Source organism: Scylla paramamosain, chromosome 49 (genome assembly GCF_035594125.1).
Source record: "Scylla paramamosain isolate STU-SP2022 chromosome 49, ASM3559412v1, whole genome shotgun sequence".
Lineage (NCBI taxonomy): Eukaryota > Metazoa > Arthropoda > Malacostraca > Decapoda > Portunidae > Scylla > Scylla paramamosain.
This window is the reverse complement of record NC_087199.1, coordinates 3615568-3638278: the sequence shown is the minus strand read 5'-3', so window position 1 is coordinate 3638278 and position 22711 is coordinate 3615568. Positions and strand designations below refer to the sequence as shown.

The 22711-nt window shown below is 38.4% G+C and overlaps 1 protein-coding gene across 1 annotated transcript in view; it reads left to right on the top strand.

Annotated features, from left to right (window-relative positions):
- LOC135095504 (uncharacterized) overlaps window positions 1-9467 on the top strand; it is a 189083-nt gene extending 179616 nt beyond the window's left edge. Inside the window, exons 10-11 of the mRNA XM_063996363.1 lie at window positions 6549-6609; window positions 9187-9467. The gene's annotated coding sequence lies outside the window, so the exon portion shown is untranslated. The remainder of the gene's footprint in view (window positions 1-6548; window positions 6610-9186) is intronic.
- The last annotated feature ends 13244 nt before the right edge of the window (window positions 9468-22711 follow it).

Here is a 22711-nt window from a genome sequence, read left to right as displayed (position 1 = left end):
ATTTCTCGAACTGTCAATTGCTCGAAAGGCAAATTGCTCGAAAACAGAATAAAAAAAGGATAAAATAATACTTTATTGTTGTTAATTGAACAGTTAAAAACACTAATGGCTACATTTAAAAATTTTCAAAAATCAAAAAATTAAAATTAAAAAAATATTGCAAATATTTACTCTATTAGTATGAAATATTGTATGCTATACTTCTTAGATATTCTTCTACATTGTCTGTTGTGTCATAGTTTGATACAATATTCTTTAATCGCATTGCGGTGTCACAGTACTTTTTTCTGCCCTCAGCTGCACTCACTCCTCCCACATATTGTTCTATTCGCAATTCTTGTAAACTTTGTTCTCTCTTTAGTCCATCAATAAATTTCCAAATAGACAGATGAAGAGCACCTATTTGATGTTCAAAACTGTTGTGCCATCCTTCAATTGCATTGTTTGTTTTTGACAGTCCTTCTACAACATTATCAAAACAGTTCCACATTTCATGTTTAAATAAAGGAGCACGTCTACGGCTGCGTCTACACGGCCGCCCAAAAATGTGTCTTCAAAATAATCCACAACTCCTTGAAGCTCATCCGGAAAAAATTCATTTTCAACTATAAATTCAAATGTTTCCACAACTTTGGGTACAGGTATAAATGCCAACGCAGATAAACGACGAACTTTAAGAGCAAATTCAGCATTGATGTCATACATTTTCTTGAGGCCACTTGCTTGAATTTTTCGATAAAGGCTTTGGCAAAAATGAAAAAAACAGCCACTACACTTAGACATTGGAAATTCTTGTTCTATTGTTTTAACCATGGCAAGTTCAAAATCAATCATTTTTGTTAATGGCTGTAATGTAGGGATTCTTTCTTTAAGAGCCTTCAGGAACCTCCTATAGGTTTCTTCAGTTTTGTTAGGTAACAGTGCATAATTATACAAGAGGTAATATTTTACCTGACTTCAAGCCATGTATTGTATACATTTGACCAAAAATCAAAGGCACAGTTTTAAAAGTTCCATCAAGGAACCAGTGCTCCGAACGTGCCAAGATATCGAGATTGCTTTGGGTTGTAAAAATTAAAATACGATCATTTGTAGGACCAGAGTCATAAATAAGGAATAAATCCCCTTTGATGGTTTTGGTAAACTCTTCTGGGATGTTAAGATCGAGGTAGCTATTAGGCAAAGCAGGTCCAGCATTTTCCCTTGCGCGTATATTACGTATGGTTCTTTTCATATTTGGTACTGAAGGGAGCTGCACCGCTGCAGCAGGACTTTTTTCATTGAAGCACATGATACAATATAATGTTGTGTATCTTGACTATTTATTGCATGTTCTTTCACTTTCTCCATGGCTTTAGCGGCTTCAATTTTAGCGGCATCTCCTCCATGGTTGTGATTCCCGTTTCGTTTCTGGATACTATCATGGACTGTGATAACACGTGCTGACCATTTCTTTTTTTTTGCACATTTCACATTTCCAGTAAATCTTATTATTCACTGTTTTGTCTTTGATATAAAGATATCCATCCAAACATAACTACTTCTTTCCTTTTTCGCTCTCAACAAAAGTTATGTCCATTTCTAGGGTTCAAGATCTAGAAAATAACTGAAATAGAAATAGAAAACAAATATAAGAAAGAATCAGGAAAATCATCAGTAGTATTATAGGTCGACTCAATATCAATAATAGACAATCCAGTGACAAGTATTAACACTTAAGGGAATACTGTAAGGCAAGCCTAATGACTATGGATATGGTTGCAATGGGGAGAAAGGAAGAAAGGGGGAACCACACGTACAGAAAGTAGCCCTGCCACCGTGTGTTAAGCCAGCCAAGAGACCTGTCGTGAGACGGCGCAGCTGACGTAATGCTTTGTCCTTCGAAATTATTTCGAGTAATCTGCCTTTCGAGACATGAGACGGCGCAGCTGACGTGGTGCTTCGAGCTTCGAAATTATTTCGAGCAATCTGCCTTTCGAGCAATTGACAGTTCGAGAAATTATTTTTCGAGCAATTGATTTCGAGCAATTTACCTAGATTCAGTCTATGGTAACACCCCATCCTAGAGTGCCTGTCAAGTGATGGAGCGCTATCAGTGGCGTTTAAATCAAACCCCAAATATCATTGTACATGTAAACAAGGTGATGATTGCTTCTACACCACAAAAAACAATTCTTTTTGCAAGGTAACGTATAACAGGTCATACTTACTGGTAATTTACATAAAATAACACCAGTCAGGAAGAAATTAAGTGACAACGCTTACATTGCATGTACCAAAACAAACTTGCACACACCAAACCTGGCGACACATGCAACATTCACTGTTCCTTAGCATGATGCCACTATTCTTTGACGCAAGACATGAATGCAACTAATTTATTTTCACGGATTTGAATTTGAATAAAAAGAAGCTAATCATACTAAATTTCATGAATAAAATAAAATTTACTTTCACACTCTTTTGCTTTAGAAATGTACTGAATATTTCAAACATATTGTAGAGAATAAGGTAAATCTATTTTCACACATCCTTATGCTTTGAAAAATGTACTAAATATTAAAACTAGAATTCCGTGTAGAATGATGATAATATATATATATATATATATATATATATATATATATATATATATATATATATATATATATATATATATATATATATATATATATATATATATATATATATATATATATATATATATATATATATATATATATGATGTACAAACTTTATTACCCATCTGGGGTCCGACAATGTCACTACCTACGCCATATTTGTTTACATTTCACAGTAGGACTGGTCTAAGGACTAATGTTGGTAGGTCCTAGTAGATATGAATTTTTTTTATAAAATACTGCAATCTAATAAGGATCTGAATACATATGAGATGGCTTCAAATGTCAGGTGAAACCCTTTACTTCATATTCAGAAATTAAGCCCGCTTATTTTTTTCATTTTTATTTATTATTATTTTTTTTTCAATGCCTGCACAAACCGTGATGCATCTTATATGCCATCAAATTCGGTAAGTTAGGTTTACTTTGGTTATGGGGGGATATTGCTTCTAGAGTAAGCACAATTATCATTCGTTAGTATGAGGAAATATCAGCAATACTATTAGACTTCGCATTTATCAAGTATTATAAAACCTCTCACTTGTCTCTTGGACGGTGATTCCGCTGGCCATGACATAAATGTGTGCACTTAAAATTTTTCAACTAACTATAGTGGAACCTCGATTTTCAAACATAATTCGTTCCTCATTGTCATTCAATATCCAAAATGTTAAAAAACCGAAACTATTTTCTATAATAATTAGTATAGGTCATACTTACCGGTAATTCACATAGAATGACACCAGTCAGGAAGAATTTGCCGAAGTGACCAAGCATTTCGTGTACCAAAACAAACACACGGTCGGTTACACGCCGAAGCGGTGACATGGGCAAGCTTCACTGCGTTCTTTATAGTGTGATGCCGTTACTCCTTGAGGTAAGACACACTTTCATACAGTTAAGATTGCAACCATCTTTTAACATTCTTATGAACAAACTTTATTACCCCTGTAGTCTCTCATAGTCACTGCTGATGCCATATGCCAGGTAGGTGTTCACATCTCACAACAGGATTGGTACGTAGGCTGCTAGCAAATATTAAAGTTTTTAAATGAAAAATATTGGGATTTAATAATGATCTAAATGCATGTGAGTCTTCAAATGTCAGGTGAAGTCCTTCACTTCATATTCAGAGCTTAAATCCGCTCATTTATTTATTTATTTATTTATTTCATTTCAACGTCTGTCAAAACTGGTTGCGTCTTATGAGCCCATGCGTCTAATGAGCCATCAAATACGATATATCTGATTTCATTACGTTGAATAGTTAAAGAGTTATAAAATGAGGACTAATGGAGTGTGTTAAGCAGGAAACATTTTCAGATTTTGAAACTTTCACATACATGGCCCAGTAAAACTTTGAACAAAAAAATCTATTGACATGCAACATTTCTTAATAAATTTCATTAAGAACAGACTCAGACTCATAAGTAAAACACTCCACGACAATAATTTTAGTGTTTTCTGCTGGCTCACTCTAGGATGGACAATGCTGCCAGGCGTATGATAATTCCTATTTCCTCCCCCTTCATCCCTCTCTCTCTCTCTCTCTCTGTAAACTGTCTCAAGGCAGTGAGACAGTTTATAGTGATCATCTTTTGTTTATTTTCAACATTTTATTTTTTTTAGTTTATAGTGATCATCTTTTGTTTATTTTCAACATTTTTTTTTTTTATCTACTCTAAAAGATTCACAAGTGACTTGCCTTCCCTTTTGAAGATCGCATGAGTGTGTGCACTATCACAGTGGTAATGTGTCTGTGATAGTGAACTTCTCTCTCTCTCTCTCTCTCTCTCTCTCTCTCTCTCTCTCTCTCTCTTAGCAATGGTTAAGTAATAATTGTAAATTAATAACTAGCTTCCTATAATAACTTGACAAAACATAAGGATACTGGCAACAGCAATGCTGTACGACAGTTTGGGCTGGCTGGTGTGTCATGTGTTGATAGAGAAAACTTAAGGTGCATACACACTGCGATGTTTCGTATTAGCACGCCATATGACGTGTTAACACGTGTTAGCAAAAAATCTGGAACAGGCGTTCTCATAATGAAGTTCACACTGGTCTGATTATGTCGCGTAACACGTCAGCTGACGTGTTACGCGACATAACATGCATCAACACGCATCAGATCAAATTCAAAACTCCCAGATATTCGACAGAAGGAAATCTGCGTCAGATAGGTGTAGGCGCATATTATTGTATAGTGTTTTGATATTATTCAATAGTGTTTCGAAGTTATTCTATAGTGTTTCGATATTATTTTATAGTGTTTCGATATTATTCTATGTTATGTGGTTCTATATTATTCAACAGGTACTATTCTATGGTGACAAAGTGTTTTCGTTATGGAGGAACAGTTAATAGAATATGTAAGAGGATACGATCAAAGTGATGGTGATGTGGTTAGTGGGGTCATCAATGAAAATACTGAAGAGGACTTAAACATAAGCCAAATAGACAAAACTGCAGCATCAGAGAAGTGTGCCAATGACAATGGTAACCAAGAAACTACAATTGCAGATGGAAGCAATGGTGACCAACAAGTTGCTGGAAGTAAATCAACTCCCAAACCAAAGTATAGGAAAAGGCAGGCACTGGATTCATCCATGAGTGAAATAGTAAACATTATGAAGGATAACAGCCGTATGCGGGCCCAAAGTCTTCAACTTTCAGAAGGCCACAAAACCCATTGAGACGAAACGGAAATGTTTTTTTTAAGTATTGCCAGCTCGGTTAAAAAACTCAGTGCCATTGAACAAGCCAGAGTAAAGATGGAAATAAGCAATATGGTGTTCAAGGCCCAGATTCGGGAGATGGAGCAGCAAAACCTTTATCAAAACACTGCATCTGGTCCCTTTCATCTACCCGTAGTACCAATTCCATCTCCCTCTAACACATCCTCCGTTACATCATTTGGTGAATCAAACCCCAATTGCTATTCTACCTCGACTACAGCACCTTCTACCCCTTTTCCTGAAATGGAAGACTCTACAAGTCCTACAGGAAAGGAGGCAGTATATTTTTCTATGTAATATCTTACATATCTATGTGTTTCATGTACCTAATTAGCTGAAAATAATATCAAGACATAATTGTGTAAGTTTTACTAACCTCAAGCATACAGCAAGTCTCTCTTCTGCTGCTATACATTTCTTTAGTTGAGTGTTGGATTTTGTAATTGCTGGTTTTATTATGTCTAAAAGGTTGTAGAACTCTTCTTTTGTCATCCTAAAGTACATAACAAAACGATCTTCCTGTGACAGTAGCTGGGGAAATAGGTGATGAAACTCGCCCAAACTATCCCTTTCAGCGTTTATCACATTTGTTTGAGTTTTTTCTCCAGAAGTAGCAAGCGCTATAGCTATTGCTACTAACTGCTCCTCTTCTTCATCGAGTTCATTTAACATGTTTTCATTCATTTTCAATTTTTACAACACAAAATTGGAGGATAAGAAAGAAAGAACGTGCTCACTCTACAAAAAATCAAATCTTTCTGACGTAACATGCATCAGATAAATAAAAACGTCGTTGTGTTATATGATGCAATCTGTTGCTGTGTGTTGACATGTCACATGGCGTGCTAACACGAAACATCAGCGCAGTGTGTATGCACCTTTACATGCCCCCACAATGAAGTATTTTATTGTCATTTATGGAAACTTTCATGTGTATAACACTAATTTTATTTAGCAACAATAGTGTACATTAATTTTTTGCATTAAAATTAACCATCACTATTAACAGCTGCCTCTTCAAATATCTGATATTTACCGAGACAGTAATGGCAATAGCATGGATGATGAGGTATGCACTACTGTGATTAATGGATGTTAGCTGCATGCACGAGAGATACAATCACATCAATGTTATTCCTAAAATGTAGAGGAAATTATAGAACAGAATACATTATTAACTCCATTTCAGAGTGGTTAGCACGGGCCCTTGTCAAAGTCAGCTACTCATATGTTGTATGATGATTCTGAAGGTACGTATCAATAGATCAACTCGTTCTTTATCTATAGCTGGAAGGAAAATGCAAAAGTTGATCTAATAAATGAGAAATAACAAAATTCTGCAACCTTTTCTTATCACTAAGGAAACCAAAGCTGCCAACCTATGCGAAGAGCTTAGTATTTAATCTGCCGTTGGGCGCTGCATCCAGTGTTTAACGAACACAACTGTGGGTTTAGCAAAATCAAATACGATCATGGGACTTGCTGCATCGTAATTACTGATGTTTAAAAGAGCAGGCCATAACATAACCAATCCTAACCTACCTAACCCAATCCTAACCTAATCTAACCAACCTCAACAAATCTGATTGGGAAGCAAAATCCTAATCTAAGCTTCATATTTTTTTTTTCTCCTCAATTCAGTGGTAACTTGATACTGTTGTGGGATGGAAAGATGCAAAGAATATTCTCCTGTGCCTGAGAGTACTAACAGGCAAAATACTGTGAAGGAAGAGAGAGAAAACAGGAAAAAGTCAAATGGTCTTTCACTCAAATGGTGGTGTATTTAATTGTTCTTCCTCTCCATCCAACATCACAAGGCAAGACAAGGCAGCAACAGTCAACAGCAGCCCTTTATCAGCCCCGTCTGGAAACACAAGCTGGGTCTCAACCTGTACGGTCTATGGTGCGTACCTGGCCCTCACATGAAAATACTAATGTTTTCAATACTATAAAATAAATAAATAAAGGTACAGGTGAAGAGGCAGTATTCCTTTATTCTTGCACCAGTCTCAATACAGTTCTTCTTACCCTTCTCATCAGATGGAGCTTCTCATTCTGAGCATTTTGATCCCCATATATGCCCACCACAAATTATTTACAATGTTGATTGCAAGCTTGCTCACTCCTGTGGCACAGTTCAGAAGTGATACATCCAAGCATGTGATGGATAGTTGAGCACTGATCTACCCCAGTGAATGCAAGTTCATTCACATGTGTGTATGTCACATCTGTTGTGCAGTCGCAAAAGTAGTCAGGGTGATTGGTTCTTTTGTTTGAGGATGCAGCCGCTGGCCAATTAAAAAATAAATAAATAAATAATTTAGTCAATCATAGCACTTTACTTTATTCTGTGGAGAGAGAAGCAGCTCAATATGAATTATTCAAATTAGTCTGAGGAAGACAGTCTGTGGTGGGAGTTGCCTTAATTATTTCCAGCACATCACCAGATTTTACAAAGATAAATAAAGTAATGACTTTACTCTTAGCCTTGCCATTAGGTTAGGTTAAGCTAGTTTGGTTATGTTAGATTAACTTAGTTAGGTTAGGCAAGTTTCATCATTAGGTTTAGTTAAACGATGGTGCGTGACAGCCAGCTGGTGGCAATGGGCAAGCAGCGGCTAGTTCTCTTGCAGGGAATATTGCCAGCGAGTGTTACTGCTGTTACTTACTTGTGAGGACAAAACTATTTTTTTTTTTAGACTTTAGTCTGTTTTCTATTAACCTTTTTTGTTTTTATCGCAAAACATTAGTTTCTGATGGGTATATAATAAAAACTAATGATTTATGGGAAACCAATATGCATATCAACGCAAAACAGACTAAAAACTACCAGAAAATATTAGTTTCACATTCAATAGAAAGACTGGTGAAAGAGAAGGTAAATTTGCAGTTTCACCCAATATCCCCAATCTCTACCCACAACTCCCCAACCCCTCCAGCAAGCTTGGGGGCATGTGGGGAACCGGGTGTTGGGGGGGTGCACATACGAGTGATATATAGACTATGAAAATGTAGGGAAATTTCCCTAGAAGTCAAGAAAATTTCCTAAATGTAGCAAACCAAAAACCTATTATAACTAGGAGGCTGTGCCACCCTTGAACCACCACCATTAGTATATTCGAACACAACCAGAGAGCTAAGGTAACCTAACCTTACCTAACCTAACCTATCCTAACCTAACCTAACCTAACCTATCCTATCCTAACCTTACCTATCCTAACCTATCCTAACCTAACCTATCCTAACACTCCAGCATTGATAACAAACACACAAACACACTCACTATCCTTTCAATGACTGTGGAAACAGGATCCCAGCTAAAAACTGAGGTAAATCTTTGAAATACCATCCCAACCTCATTCATTTGTGACAAGGTAATATGGGGTTAGAAATGCTCCTAGCAGTGTGATCTAGACCATGAGACACTTCATACTTATGTTTGGTTTATTGGGGGAAACTGCAAATATACCAAAGAGTAAAAATTTACTGGTAAAGACACAGCTTGTGATCGTAGACAGGGTTAAGAAAGGACCACTGTTGACAGTTGCTGCCGCAGTGCCTCAGTCTGGCAATGTTTATTTGTAAGGGAAGGAGAACAAGGAAAATAAAGAAAAAACAGACACTAAGAAATAGAGTGAATTAAATAAGGTACAAAGGCAGAGAATGTTGAGAAAGTTCTGCTGTTGAGTTGAGAGTTGCCCCTTGACCTGACCTAACCTAGCCCTCAGATTCTTACCTAAAAATGTTAATGTTCTCTCAATACTAGTCCGTCTTGTCTGTACCTGAACACCTAGACTGACTCACTCCGTCTGTTTCCTCCCTGCCAGTGAACACCTGGACGCCCTCACCACCTGTGGCTCACCTCACAGACCTGACACGACGTGATGCAATACACATTCTGGACAAGACAGCCACACAGACAGGAGGAAACAGAGTCAACATCTCCCTTTTCCCTTGTCCTGTGGCTCACCCGTGACTCAGCTCTCCCTTGTGCCTCACCTGACAATCCCAACCTCACACAACGTGAAATAAACAATTCCAGAAAAACAAGAGAAAATGAGGAAAACAGCCAATATCTCCCTCTCTCTTTCCCTCACCTGTGGCCCAGCTGTGCCCTGTGCCTCGCTCGCGCCGCTGCACCGTCCAGGAGAGAGCCAGAGGAGCCAATTCAGCGAGCAGCAGCAGCGGTGTTGTGGAACTGCGATGATCCTATGGGGATCGTAAGAGCCCTGGCAGAGACCTATGAGGGTGTCACAGGCGTGGTAGTTGTCATGTCTTCTTCAGGAAGGCGCAGGTGAGACGAATGACGGAGGTTTGGAAGGGAAGACACTTACCGCTGCCAGTAAGTTGGGCAAGTCAAAGGCTCGGATCAGTTCAGTAGGTATTTTGGGGTATTGCCTTTGCAACGGCACCCCTGTTATTATTTATTTATATTTTTTTTCCTTCTGTTGATGCTGTTGCTGTTTTATTAATAGATCCTTTTTTTTTTCAAAGTGACATTATGATGTTCTTGTAGTCTTGTTGTTTATGCTCTCTATCAAAGAGTAAGAGTTTTTCCAATATGCATGTGTGATAAGGTTGTTGGAGAAGTAGTGTTTCCAATGCCTTGTAGTTTTGGGCATTATAGCAGAAAATATTCTAGGTTTTCTTCATCGTAGTTACATAAAGGGCAGCTTGTTTCTTCATTTATGTGTTTACTCCTCCATCATAACCCCAGGGTATTTTGTTCTAGCCTTGAACAGCAGGTCAGATGATGAGGTGTTGTCATAAACTGTTGTCTCCGTCTCTATTTATTTATTTATTTTATTATTATTATTATTATATATATATATATATATATATATATATATATATATATATATATATATATATATATATATATATATATATATATATATATATATATATATATATATATATATATATATATATATATATATATATATATATATATATATATATATATATATATATATATATATATATATATATATATATATATATATATATATATATATATATATATATATATATATATATATATATATATATATATATATATATATATATATATATATATATATATATATACTTTCTGTATAACGTTAAATTGTGTTTAGTTTCTAATTCTGCTTCCCAGCATTCACTGTCCCAGTTCTTGATTTTGTTGCTTATCCCTTCTTTTCTCACTTCTCTTATTTTGTTGTTATTTATATTTATTTCTAACATGTCTTAACCGTTTTTATCCATGGATCTTTCGAGGTTTCCATTATATTTTCAAAGACTGTTTTTAGTAATGTGTAGGTATTTTGCATAATGTGTCTTACATAGTTGAGTTTGGTCTTCATGTCTCTTGCTTTGTGAGATGATGTTCCTATTTCTCCTCTCACTGCACTAATGGGGAGGTTTCAGAACTAGTGGTTGTCACCAGGTGGCAGCACAGACAAAAACTCTTCTCTCACATACAAGCAATATCAGATATACAGTGTTATTATATTTACATGAAGATGTAATGGGCTTATATTTTTTTCTTTCTACGTAATCCCTTCTAAGTAGTAACACAAGTAAAATCAAACTCTTTTCATGAGCAAATGTATATAAGTTGATTTTCTAGTGAATCAGCATTTAGATTTATTTGGTCATCTTAAGATTTCCAAATCAATACACTCTTGATTGGAAACGTGTTAATCTAGACGACAGTAAACATAAAGGCAACATGTCTGTGACAGTCAAAAGTCCAAATTACATAGATCTCCTTCATAGTTTATGGAAACGGCAATTTTGATAAAAAAAAATCTGGAAACTCGAGTGTCCTGGTGATAGTAATGCTGTATCTCTAACCAAAAGAAACATCTGACTCGGCCGCGCTGGTTGAACTTAAGAAACACGTTGTTGGACAAGAAGTTCATTTCTTTTTTTTTTTTTTATATATATATATGTAGGAAGGACACTGGCCAAGAGCAACAAAAATCCAATAAAAAATATATGCCCACTGAAATGCCAGTCCCATAAAAGGGTCAAAGCAGTGGTCAAAAATTGATGAATAAGTGTCTTGAAACTTCCCTCTTGAAGGAATTCAAGTCATAGGAAGGTGGAAATACAGAAGCAGGCAGGGAGTTCCAGAGTTTACCATAGAAAGGGATGAATGATTGAGAATACTGGTTAACTCTTGCGTTAGAGAGGTGGACAGAATAAAGGTGAGAGAAAGAAGAAAGTCTTGTGCAGCGAGGCCGCGGAAGGAGGGGAGGCATGCAGTTAGCAGGATCAGAAGAGCAGTTAGCATGAAAATAGCGGTAGAAGACAGCTAGATATGCAACATTGAGGCGGTGAGAGAGAGGCTGAAGACAGTCAGTTAGAGGAGAGGAGTTGATGAGACGAAAAGCTTTTGATTCCACCCTGTCTAGAAGAGCAGTATGAGTGAAACCCCCCCCAGACATGTGAAGCATACTCCATACATGGAGGAATAAGGCTCTTGTACAGAGTTAGAAGCGGGGGGATAGGGGTTGGGGGGAACTGGCGGAGACGTCTCAAAATGCCTAACTTCATAGAAGCTGTTTTTAGCTACAGATAAGATGCGAAGATTCCAGTTTAGATTATAAGAAAAGGGCAGACCGAGGATGTTCAGTGTAGAAGAGGAGACAATTGACTATCATTAAAGAAGAGGGGATAGTTGTCTCGAAGGTTGTGTCGAGCTGATAGATGGAAGAGTTGATTTTTTGTGGCTCTGCCACAATAAAAAAAATTTAGAGAGATCAGAAGTCATTCTGTGGCTTCCCTGCGTGAACTGTTTACTTCCTGAAGGGTTGGACGTCTATGAAAAGACGAGGAAAAGTACATTGTGGTATCATGAGCGTAAGAATGGATAGGACAAGAAGTTTGGTTTAGAAGATCATTGATGAATAATAGGAAGAGAGTGGGTGACAGGACAGAATCCTGAGGAACTCCACTAGATTTAGGAGAAGAACGGTGACCGTCTACCACAGCAGCAATACTACGGTCAGAAAGGAAACTTTAGGTGAAGTTACAGAGAGAAGGATAGAAGCCGTAGGAGGGTAGTTTGGAAATCAAAGCTTTGTGCCAGACTCTATCAAAAGCTTTTAATATGTCCAAGGCAACAACAAAAGTTTCACCAAAATCTTTAAAAGAGGATGACCAAGACTCAGTAAAGAAAGCCAGAAGATCACCAGTAGAGCGGCCTTGACGGAACTCATACTGGCGATCAGATAGAAGGTTGTGAAGTGATAGATGTTTAAGAATCTTCCTGTTGAGGATAGATTCAAAAACTTTAGATAAGTAGGAAATTAAAGCAATAGGAAGATAGTTTGAGGGATTAGAACGGTCACCATTCAGGCTGAATGTAGGCCTGCTTATTTGCTGTAAGTTTTTTTCCAGCAAGAAGGAAAAGTGGATGATGACAGACATAGTTGAAAGAGTTTGACTAGACAAGGTGCAAGCACGGAGGTGCAGTTTCGGAGAACAATAGGAGACACCCCATCAGGTCCAAAAGCATTCCAAAGGTTTAGGCCAGCGAGGGCATGGAAAACATCATTGCGAAGAATTTTATTAGGTAGTATGAAGTAGTCAGAGGGTGGAGGAGAGAGAGGAACAAGCCCTGAATCGTCCAAGGTAGAGTTTTTAGCAAAGGTTTGAGCGAAGAATTTGGTTTTAGAGATAGATGTGATAGCAGTGGTGCCATCTGGTTGAAATAAAGGAGGGAAAGAAGAAGAAGCAAAGTTATTGGAGATATTTTTGGCTAGATGCTAGAAGTCACGAAGGGAGTTAGATCTTAAAAGGTTTTGACACTTTCTATTAATGAAGGAGTTTTTGGCTAGTTGGAGAACAGACTTGGCATGGTTCCGGGCAGAAATATAAAGTGCATGAGATTCTGGTGATGGAAGGCTTAAGTACCTTTCTATCATGTATAGCACGAGAACAAGCTGTGTTAAACCAAGGTTTGGAAGGTTTAGGTTGAGAAAAAGTGAGGAATGTACGCCTCCATGCCAGACACTATCACCTCTGTTATGCGCTCAGCACACAAAGACGGGTCTCTGACACGGAAGCAGTAGTCATTCCAAGAAAAATCAGCAAAATACCTCCTCAGGTCACCCAAACTAGCAGAGGCAAAACGCCAGAGGCACCTTCGCTTAGGAGGATCCTGAGGAGGGACTGGAGTGATAGGACAAGATAAAGATATGAGATTGTGATCAGAGGAGCCCAATGGAGAAGAGAGGGTGACAGCATAAGCAGAAGGATTAGAGGTCAGGAAAAGGTCAAGAATGTTGGACGTACCTCCAAGACGGTCAGGAATACGAGTAGGGTGTTGCACCAATTGCTCTGGAGGGTAGGGAAGTTGAAGGCTAGTTTACCAGGATGGTCAGTGAAGGGAGGAGAAACCCAAAGCTGGTGGTGAACATTGAAGTCTCCAAGAATGGAGATTTCTGCAAAAAGGAAGAGGGTCAGAATGTGCTCCACTTTGGAAGTTAAGTAGTCAAAGAATTTCTTATAGTCAGAGGAGTTAGGTGAGAGGTATACAGCACAGATAAATTTAGTATGAGAGTGACTCTGTAGTCGTAGCCAGATGGTGGAAAACTCGGAAGATTCAAGAGCGTGGGCACGAGAGCAGGTTAAGTCATTGCGCGCATAAACGCAGCATCCAGCTTTGGATCGAAAATGAGGATAGAGAAAGTAGGAGGGAACAGAAAAGGGGCTACTGTCAGTTGCCTCAGACACCTGAGTTTCAGCGAGGTAAAGAAGATGAGGTTTTAGAAGAGGAAAGGTGGTGTTCTACAGATTGAAAATTAGATCTTAGACCGCGAATCTTGCAGAAGTTAATGAAGAAAAAGTTGAGGTGGGTGTCAAGACACTTAGGGTCGTCGACAGAAAGGCAGTCCGACCTGGGGACATTTATGGTCCCCTCCCCAAATGGGGACTCCGAGGCTGGTGTAGGAGTCGCCATGATGATTTTAAAATTTTTGAGTGAAGGGTGTGTGTGTTATTAGGTGCTTGTAGTTTTGATTGGAGGAAGAGAGTTGTCTTTAGAGGGCAGGCTGTGACTGCCCCCTTGTGTTGTGAGACACAAAGGGAAACGTTCAGTGAGGTCACAGCTGGGTTTAATGATAAGTTCACAGCACCCCCTGAACAGTGCTGCACACCTCACTGGGAGTAATTATTGTTTCGGCAGGTGTCAACTACCTCCTCCTGAATGTTGCTGCGGTGCCCATCTCCACTACGCCCTAAGCAATGGATTACGGTAGCTGGACACTACAGCAGCAGCAGGATCGCCTGAGAGATATTTGTTTTGGTTCTCGATTACTTTGGCTTGTCGCTCGCTTCGTGAGAGGGATGCTAAAATACCCACAAAAAAAAAAAACGAGCCATATATCACGATGTTAGTGAGTAGGTTGTGTCATACTGTATAGTACAGTGTGATTTTTTTTTTCATTGTCCAGATCAATAGTATTTATACTTGTAATATGCTTTATTTAATATAATGCTAGCAGTTTACTCGATAATCACAAAAAAAAAATTATTTGACCTCATTCTCTCAATATTATCCATACCGGATATTGAAAAGTCGATACATCATTTCAATAGTATCATGATGATCAATGTTCTATGCATCTTTACGCACCTGGGATTTACTACAACAATATTTTAGCTCTCTTTCCTACAGTTAGATGAGCACCAACGACATCCAGCGGTTGAGTTCCGAAAACTCCCCATTGAGGTATAGATTGGGGCATTCATTACATATCTATATGCTCTATTTTTCTGATTTTTGTACTTTTTTATATAGTTTACTACTTCTACCCCAAACATTATTAATGGTAAAACAACACTTTTCCAATATGTTGCTCCTATGAGAACTAGGTGGTGACACTTAGAGCTTTGAGTTGTGATCTTAGGATGGCCCGGTGGGAGTGAAAGCGCGGGCACTGCAGCAAGAAGTGTTCTATGGTCTCAGGGACAGAGAGGTACCAGAACCAGTGTGGGTCAGGGGACAGGTTGAGGCGGTGTAGGTGAGCGTTGAGTAGGGATGGGCGGGAACCGGTTCCGATGGTTCCACCAGAAACCACAATAAAAAAAAAAAAAAGTCTTAGAGCCGGTTCCACCTTAACATTTCCAAACGAGTACTGATGTCAGATAAGAACGAGTTACAACATTTTTGTAGTGTTTAAAATATGCATTGGTATTATTTAGGAAATCTTGCAGATGATGTCTACCAATGAATGAAGTAATGTAATACATTCAAATATAAGTGTCCCTATGTCTAGTATTCAAGGAAATTGCGTGAATATGAAAATATTTCATTAATGTTAGCCAATAAGACCACCTATTTAGTGTTGCCATAACTGTAATCTTTTTTGTACTTTGGTACATACCCTATGACATCATAACATTCTGTGTGTGTGTGTGTGTGTGTATATATATACGAGTATACACACACACACACACACACACACACATTAGTGCACTTCCGGTGATCCGTCATAAGAGGTAAAACTGCCAAATGAAGGGGAGGCTGTGACCTTTGTCCTCATGAGTAAATAAAAACCTTATTTGTGTATTGTTGTGCACGCCCCTTCCGGTCTTCAGGCGCCTTCAGGTACACACTTACCACTGCAGCAGCCCGAGGTGGTCAGCGCACACAACAGGACTCCACCACTGCCGTCGTGGTCGGTTCGTTTGGCTAGTGGGGGCGAAGCACGCACACACGGCACCTGTCTGGACTCATCAGACTACTAAGAGGAAGGGGAGAGCAACAAAACGGTCTCACTAGCATTCCTGTCTGTATTGGCCGCACGGAGCAGTACCACAGGACACGTGCACACTACCACGCCACAGTACAAGTAAGGTCGCACCACCGGTCCTCACTCAGCAAAGGGTCTCTTTCCCTGGGTAGCGCGTCCCACCTCACAGAACAACGGCACAGTACAGCAGCACACTACAGTCACATCTCGTACACTGCGTCGCACATGTCTCCTCCAGTGGCCCACGCCGTAACAGACCACGCAGGTGTAACACAGACACCTCAGTGTCAGTACTCACGGTCTTAGTCTGCCGGGGCACACAAACTTCACACCATGCTCTGGGGCACAGTCCCACGTGCACCTTCGCTTTGGGGGATCCTGAGGAGGGACTGGAGCGATAGGACAAAATACAGATATGAGATTGTGATTGGAGGAGCCCAACAGAGGAGATAGGGTGAGAGCATAAGCAGGACTCTGGGACTGGAGTGATAGGACAAGATACATATATGAGATTGTGATCGGAGGAGCCCAACGGAGAAGAGAGGGTGACAGCACAAGCAGAAGGATTAGAGGTCAGGAAAAGGTCAATAATGTTGGGCGTACCTCCAAGACGGTCAGGAATACGAGTAGGGTGTTACACCAATTGCTCTGGAGGGTAGGGAAGTTGAAGGCTAGTTTACCAGGATGGTCAGTGAAGGGAGAGGAAAGCCAAAGCTGGTGGTGAACATTGAAGTCTCCAAGAATGGAGATCTCTGCAAAAGGGAAGAGAGTCAGAATGTGCTCCACTTTGGAAGTTAAGTAGTCAAAGAATTTCTTATAGTCAGAGGAATTAGGTGAGAGGTATACAGCACAGATAAATTTAGTTTGAGAGTGACTCTGTAGTCGTAGCCAGATGGTGGAAAACTCGGATGATTCAAGAGCGTGGGCACGAGAGAAGGTTAAGTCATTGCGCGCATAAACGCAGCATCCAGCTTTGGATTGAAAATAAGGATAGAGAAAGTAGGAGGAAACAGAAAAGGGGCTACTGTCAGTTGCCTCAGACACCTGAGTTTCAGTGAGGAAAAGAAGATGAGGTTTAGAAGAGGAGAGGTGGTGTTCTACAGATTGAAAATTAGATCTTAGACCGCGAATGTTACAGAAGTTAATGAAGAAAAAGTTGAGGGGGTTGTCAATATATATATATATATATATATATATATATATATATATATATATATATATATATATATATATATATATATATATATATATATATATATATATATATATATATATATATATATATATATATATATATATATATATATATATATATATATATATAATTAAGGTATACCTAGTAACAATTCCCTTATCAAAAATAATGTTGTAAATAATCTTTCAAGTAGAACTTTAACAAACTCTGAGCTGGAGGCCTTGCCGCTCGGCCTTACGTTTTCTCTTCTTAAATTGAAGGTAAACTTTGTTAACCAGTTTCTAAGCTTTAAAAGACTAGTAAGGATGTTCAATTTAGGTTTTAAGTGAGACAGTTCAGTACAAGGAATTTCTGGTATTGTTCATTCATCGTTTAGGGACTTCAATGTGACTAAAAGATCTTTTCCAAAGTTACCCCAGATCTTATATGACTGATAACTTTAAGATCTGATAAATCTATTATTACTGCGAAAGCTGATAAAGGCCGTGGAACGATAGTCATGGACAAATTGGATTATACAAATAAGGTAGAAAACATCTTAAATGATACAACTAAATTCAAAGTCATAAAGGAAAGTGCGTTTGTGTTTATAACAAGGATGGAAGACAAGCTTGCCAGACTGTCAAGGCATCTACTTAAGTTAACAGAAAATGTCAAAACCTTTCAAGATCTAACTCCCCTCGTGATTTCTGGCATCTAGCCAAAAATATCTTCATTAACTTTGCTTCTTCTTTCCCTCCTCTACTTCAACCAGATGGCACCACTGCTATCACATCTATTTCTAAAGCTGAACTCTTTGCTCAAACCTTTGCTAAAAACTCTACCTTGGACGATTCTGGGCTTGTTCCTCCCTCTCCTCCACCCTCTGACTGCTTCATGCTACCTATTAAAATTCTTCGCAATGATGTTTTCCATGCCCTCGCTGGCCTAAACCCTCGGAAGGCTTATGGACCTGATGGGGTCCCTCCTATTGTTCTCCGAAACTGTGCCTCCGTGCTTGCACCTTGCCTAGTCAAACTCTTTCAGCTCTGTCTTTCAACATCTACCTTTCCTTCTTGCTGGAAGTTTGCCTACATTCAACCTGTTCCAAAAAAGGGTGACCGTTCTAATCCCTCAAACTACCGTCCTATTGCTTTAATTTCCTGACTATCTAAAGTTTTTGAATCTATCCTCAACAGGGAGATTCTTAAACATCTATCACTTCACAACCTTCTATCTGATCGCCAGTATGGGTTCCGTCAAGGCCGCTCTACTAGTGATCTTCTGGCCTTCCTTACTGAGTCTTAGTCATCCTCTTTTAGAGATTTTGGTGAAACTTTTGCTGTTGCCTTAGACATATGAAAAGCTTTTGATGGAGTCTGGCACAAAGCTTTGATTTCCAAACTACCCTCCTACGGTTTCTATCCTTCTCTCTGTAACTTCATCTCAAGTTTCCTTTCTGACCGTTCTATTGCTGCTGTCTTAGACGGTCACTGTTCTTCTCCTAAATCTATTAACAGTGGTGTTCCTCAGGGTTCTGTTCTGTCACCCACTCTCTTCTTATTATTCATTAATGATCTTTTAAACCAAACTTCTTGTCCTATCCACTCCTACGCTGATGATACCACCCTGCACTTTTCCACGTCTTTTCATAGACGTCCAACCCTTCAGGAGGTAAACATATCACGCAGGGAAGCCACAGAACGCCTGACTTCTGATCTTTCTAAAATTTCTGATTGGGGCAGAGCAAACTTGGTATTGTTCAATGTCTCAAAAACTCAATTCCTCCATCTATCAACTCGACAGAACCTTCCAGACAACTATCCTCTCTTCTTCAATGACACTCAACTGTCCCCCTCTTCTACACTGAACATCCTCGGTCTGTCCTTTACTTATAATCTGAACTGGAAACTTCACATCTCATCTCTAGCTAAAACAGCTTCTATGAAGTTAGGTGTTCTGAGACGTCTCCGCCAGTTTTTCTCATCCCTCCAGCTGCTAACTCTGTACAAGAGCCTTATCCGTCCATGTATGGAGTATGCTTCACATGTCTGGGGGAGTTCCACTCATACTGCTCTTCTAGACAGGGTGGAATCAAAAGCTTTTCGTCTCATCAACTCCTCTCCTCTAACTGACTGTCTTCAGCCTCTCTCTCACCGCCGCAATGTTGCATATCTAGCTGTCTTCTACCGCTATTTTCATGCTAACTGCTCTTCTGATCTTGCTAACTGCATGCCTCCCCTCCTTCCGCGGCCTCGCTGCACAACACTTTCTTCTTTCTCTCACCCCTATTCTGTCCACCTCTCTAACGCAAGAGTTAACCAGTATTCTCAATCATTCATCCCTTTCTCTGGTAAACTCTGGAACTCCCTGCCTGCTTCTGTATTTCCACCTTCCTATGACTTGAATTCCTTCAAGAGGGAGGTTTCAACACACTTATCCATCAATTTTTGACCACTGCTTTGACCCTTTAATGGGACTGGCATTTCAGTGGGCATTTTTTTATTAGATTTTTGTTGCCCTTGGCCAGTGTCCTTCGTACATTAAAAAAAAAAAATATATATATATATATATATATATATATATATATATATATATATATATATATATATATATATATATATATATATATATATATATATATATATATATATATTATAATAGTATAAACGTACCAAAAGATATACAGCGTCGTTGTTCTAACATCAAATCGAAGGCCAGAAAAAAAAAAAAAAAAAACGCAATCGTGTATAACAACTTATAATTTTGGAATAATTGAGGCAAGGGATGACAGTCTGGGCGAAAGAGAGAGGTGTTCATGTGCCTGTTGACAGTGAACGTGACAGCAGAGTGGGACAAGAACAGCCAACATCCCAAGTACCAAGTTAGTCGGGTTCCACTATAGTATCTACAAACAACGCCTTTACTGAACATTGTAGACATTTTCAGTAGTGCCTTACCAAAGCATACAGTGTTTGAGTTTCTGTTGAAGAATGACAGCTCTGCTGCCAAACGAAAGGCGCCACCGCTCTTGGGAAAAGATGTGCTGTGTGCATCACTCAGTTGATCCTAGCTAGTAATTTCGTCAGATACAGGAAGAATTATTAGTAAACTCTTCCATTACTTAAGGTTCTTCGTTCATTTTCTTGGGAAGAGGAGCTTTTGAGGGCAGCAGCAGACAGCACAGGAGACGTGAGGTCTGTAGCGGCGGCCTGCTGCCCTGCGTTCGTGATTCGAGTTCGTATGTATGACTTCTTAGCCAACTCTAATTTTCTCCTTACTTTGCCTTCGCATCAACTATAATATTGCAAAAATATATATTTCCTCTCCCACACATGATTATGTTAAGAGATGATGCAACAAACGCACTAACATACGATAAAACAGCACTGCTCCGTGATTCAAGTTACAACCAAGTTGGTCACAACGCGCCTATCGCTCAAAAAGATGCCAAACATCATCAGAAAACGCAGCATTTTCTTGTTTTTCTCTTGCCTCGTCGCCTTCAGGTTCTTTTTAATGTGAAATGACAATAAAATAAATATATACAACACCAACTCTCTCGGTCTCTAAAAGCATTATATTCCATATTCTATTCTTCAGAATAGATTCCTACGGGAACTTGAATGTTGTGGTGCTGTGGTTACTACTGGCTTATTGTTTGTTTGCCTTGTGGGCCCAGAAAGGCAAACGTTACCCTTATTTCGTTACTATGAAAACTGATAAACCTTGAATATGTTTGTAGTAAAATATGTACAAGAAAAGTACATCTTATTTATTATCCTTCGTTACTGTTTCTGTATTCATATACCGTGTTTTACAATACATACATATATATATATATATATATATATATATATATATATATATATATATATATATATATATATATATATATATATATATATATATATATATAACTTGTTTTGCTGTGAAACTCCGATCGAAGTTTTCTTGAATTTTATTGTTTTGTCGTTTGGTAAGTTTCGCCTCTTTCTGCAAGCATCTTCAGGCTAAAAACAATACAACACTAAGTTAAAATTGTATAAAATTCACATGCAATGGCAATACACGCAAGCTAAAACACCAACAGACACCAAAATTACACTGAATCAACTGAAAACGATAAGTATCCACACACACCTTGCCTGTATGGCGACAAGAGAAGGACTGAAAGAGTCGAGTTCCTAACGCCATGATAATGGTATCGAACACAGCTCCCAAACATTATCGTACAGTATGTAGCTGACTCGATGTTAAGTTATTGTTCAATTTTGGATTTATGTCCTTAATATAATTATATAGCCTCTAATAATTTTGTGTCCATATTGGAGTCTGTCTTGTGTGTAGTATTCAAACCTTTGTCACAAAGGGACGATCATGTTCATGTGAATGGAAACGTAGTGCTCAAAACGATGGAGCAACTCTTGGATTATTAGTTCGGCGAGAAATACCTTTTTATTCAGCAGTTCTGTGTGTAAGGTTATGTCTGCTCTCACCAGTTTATCAGACTTTACAGATCGAACTCATGAATTCATAAATCACGTTAGAGGTAAGACTATGAATGACATCTTTGTATTTGAAGAATGATCCTATTGTGAACGAATTTATAAACAATTAGTATGAATATGTAGTCAGGGAAGAGAGTTTTAAGCAACTGTCCTAGTTGTTTCCTAATCGAATAGCTTAAATACCCATAAAAGAGCAACTTAACATAATATTTATTTGATACCTCTGGCATAGGTGGACAAATCCGAGAATTAAATTTATTTGTTAAGAACTTAAATAATGCATCTTCAATAACGTTAATAGAGAAACCGTTATCATGGAAAAACTTCTTGAGAAGCTTAATTTCTTTATCAAAGTTAGCCCAATTTGAGGACAGAGTGTAGCATCTATACAGCAGGGTTTTGATTGAGTTCACCTTAAACAGTTGTGGAATGAAAGATGAATATTGTATACCAAGATCCGTGAACGCTGGTTCACGATACACTGATGTGGACACCTTGCTGCCATAATGGCTGATTAAGACATCCAAGAAATTTAGAGATTAATTATTCTCAAGTTCACGTGTAAATTTAATATTAGGGTGCTGTTTGTTAAGGCGCTCTAGGAACTGTGAAGCATGTAAAACATCTCCACATGGGAGGAAAGTGTCATCAACGTATCTCTTATAAAAAAAATAAAAAAAATAGCTTAAAACTAAGTTGGCAATTATCCAACCAGATAGACTGTTGGTGACAAAGGAAAGCATTAGCGAAGGATGTGCCCAAGCAACACCCCATTGACACTCCATCTGTTTGTATATACAATTTTTCATTTAACATGAAGGGATAATCTGTAACAGCGAGATTTAATTGGTTAATAAAAATTTCTTAGTAGAATAAAGCAAGGTACTACAGTTTCCAAACAACCCATTACATGTTA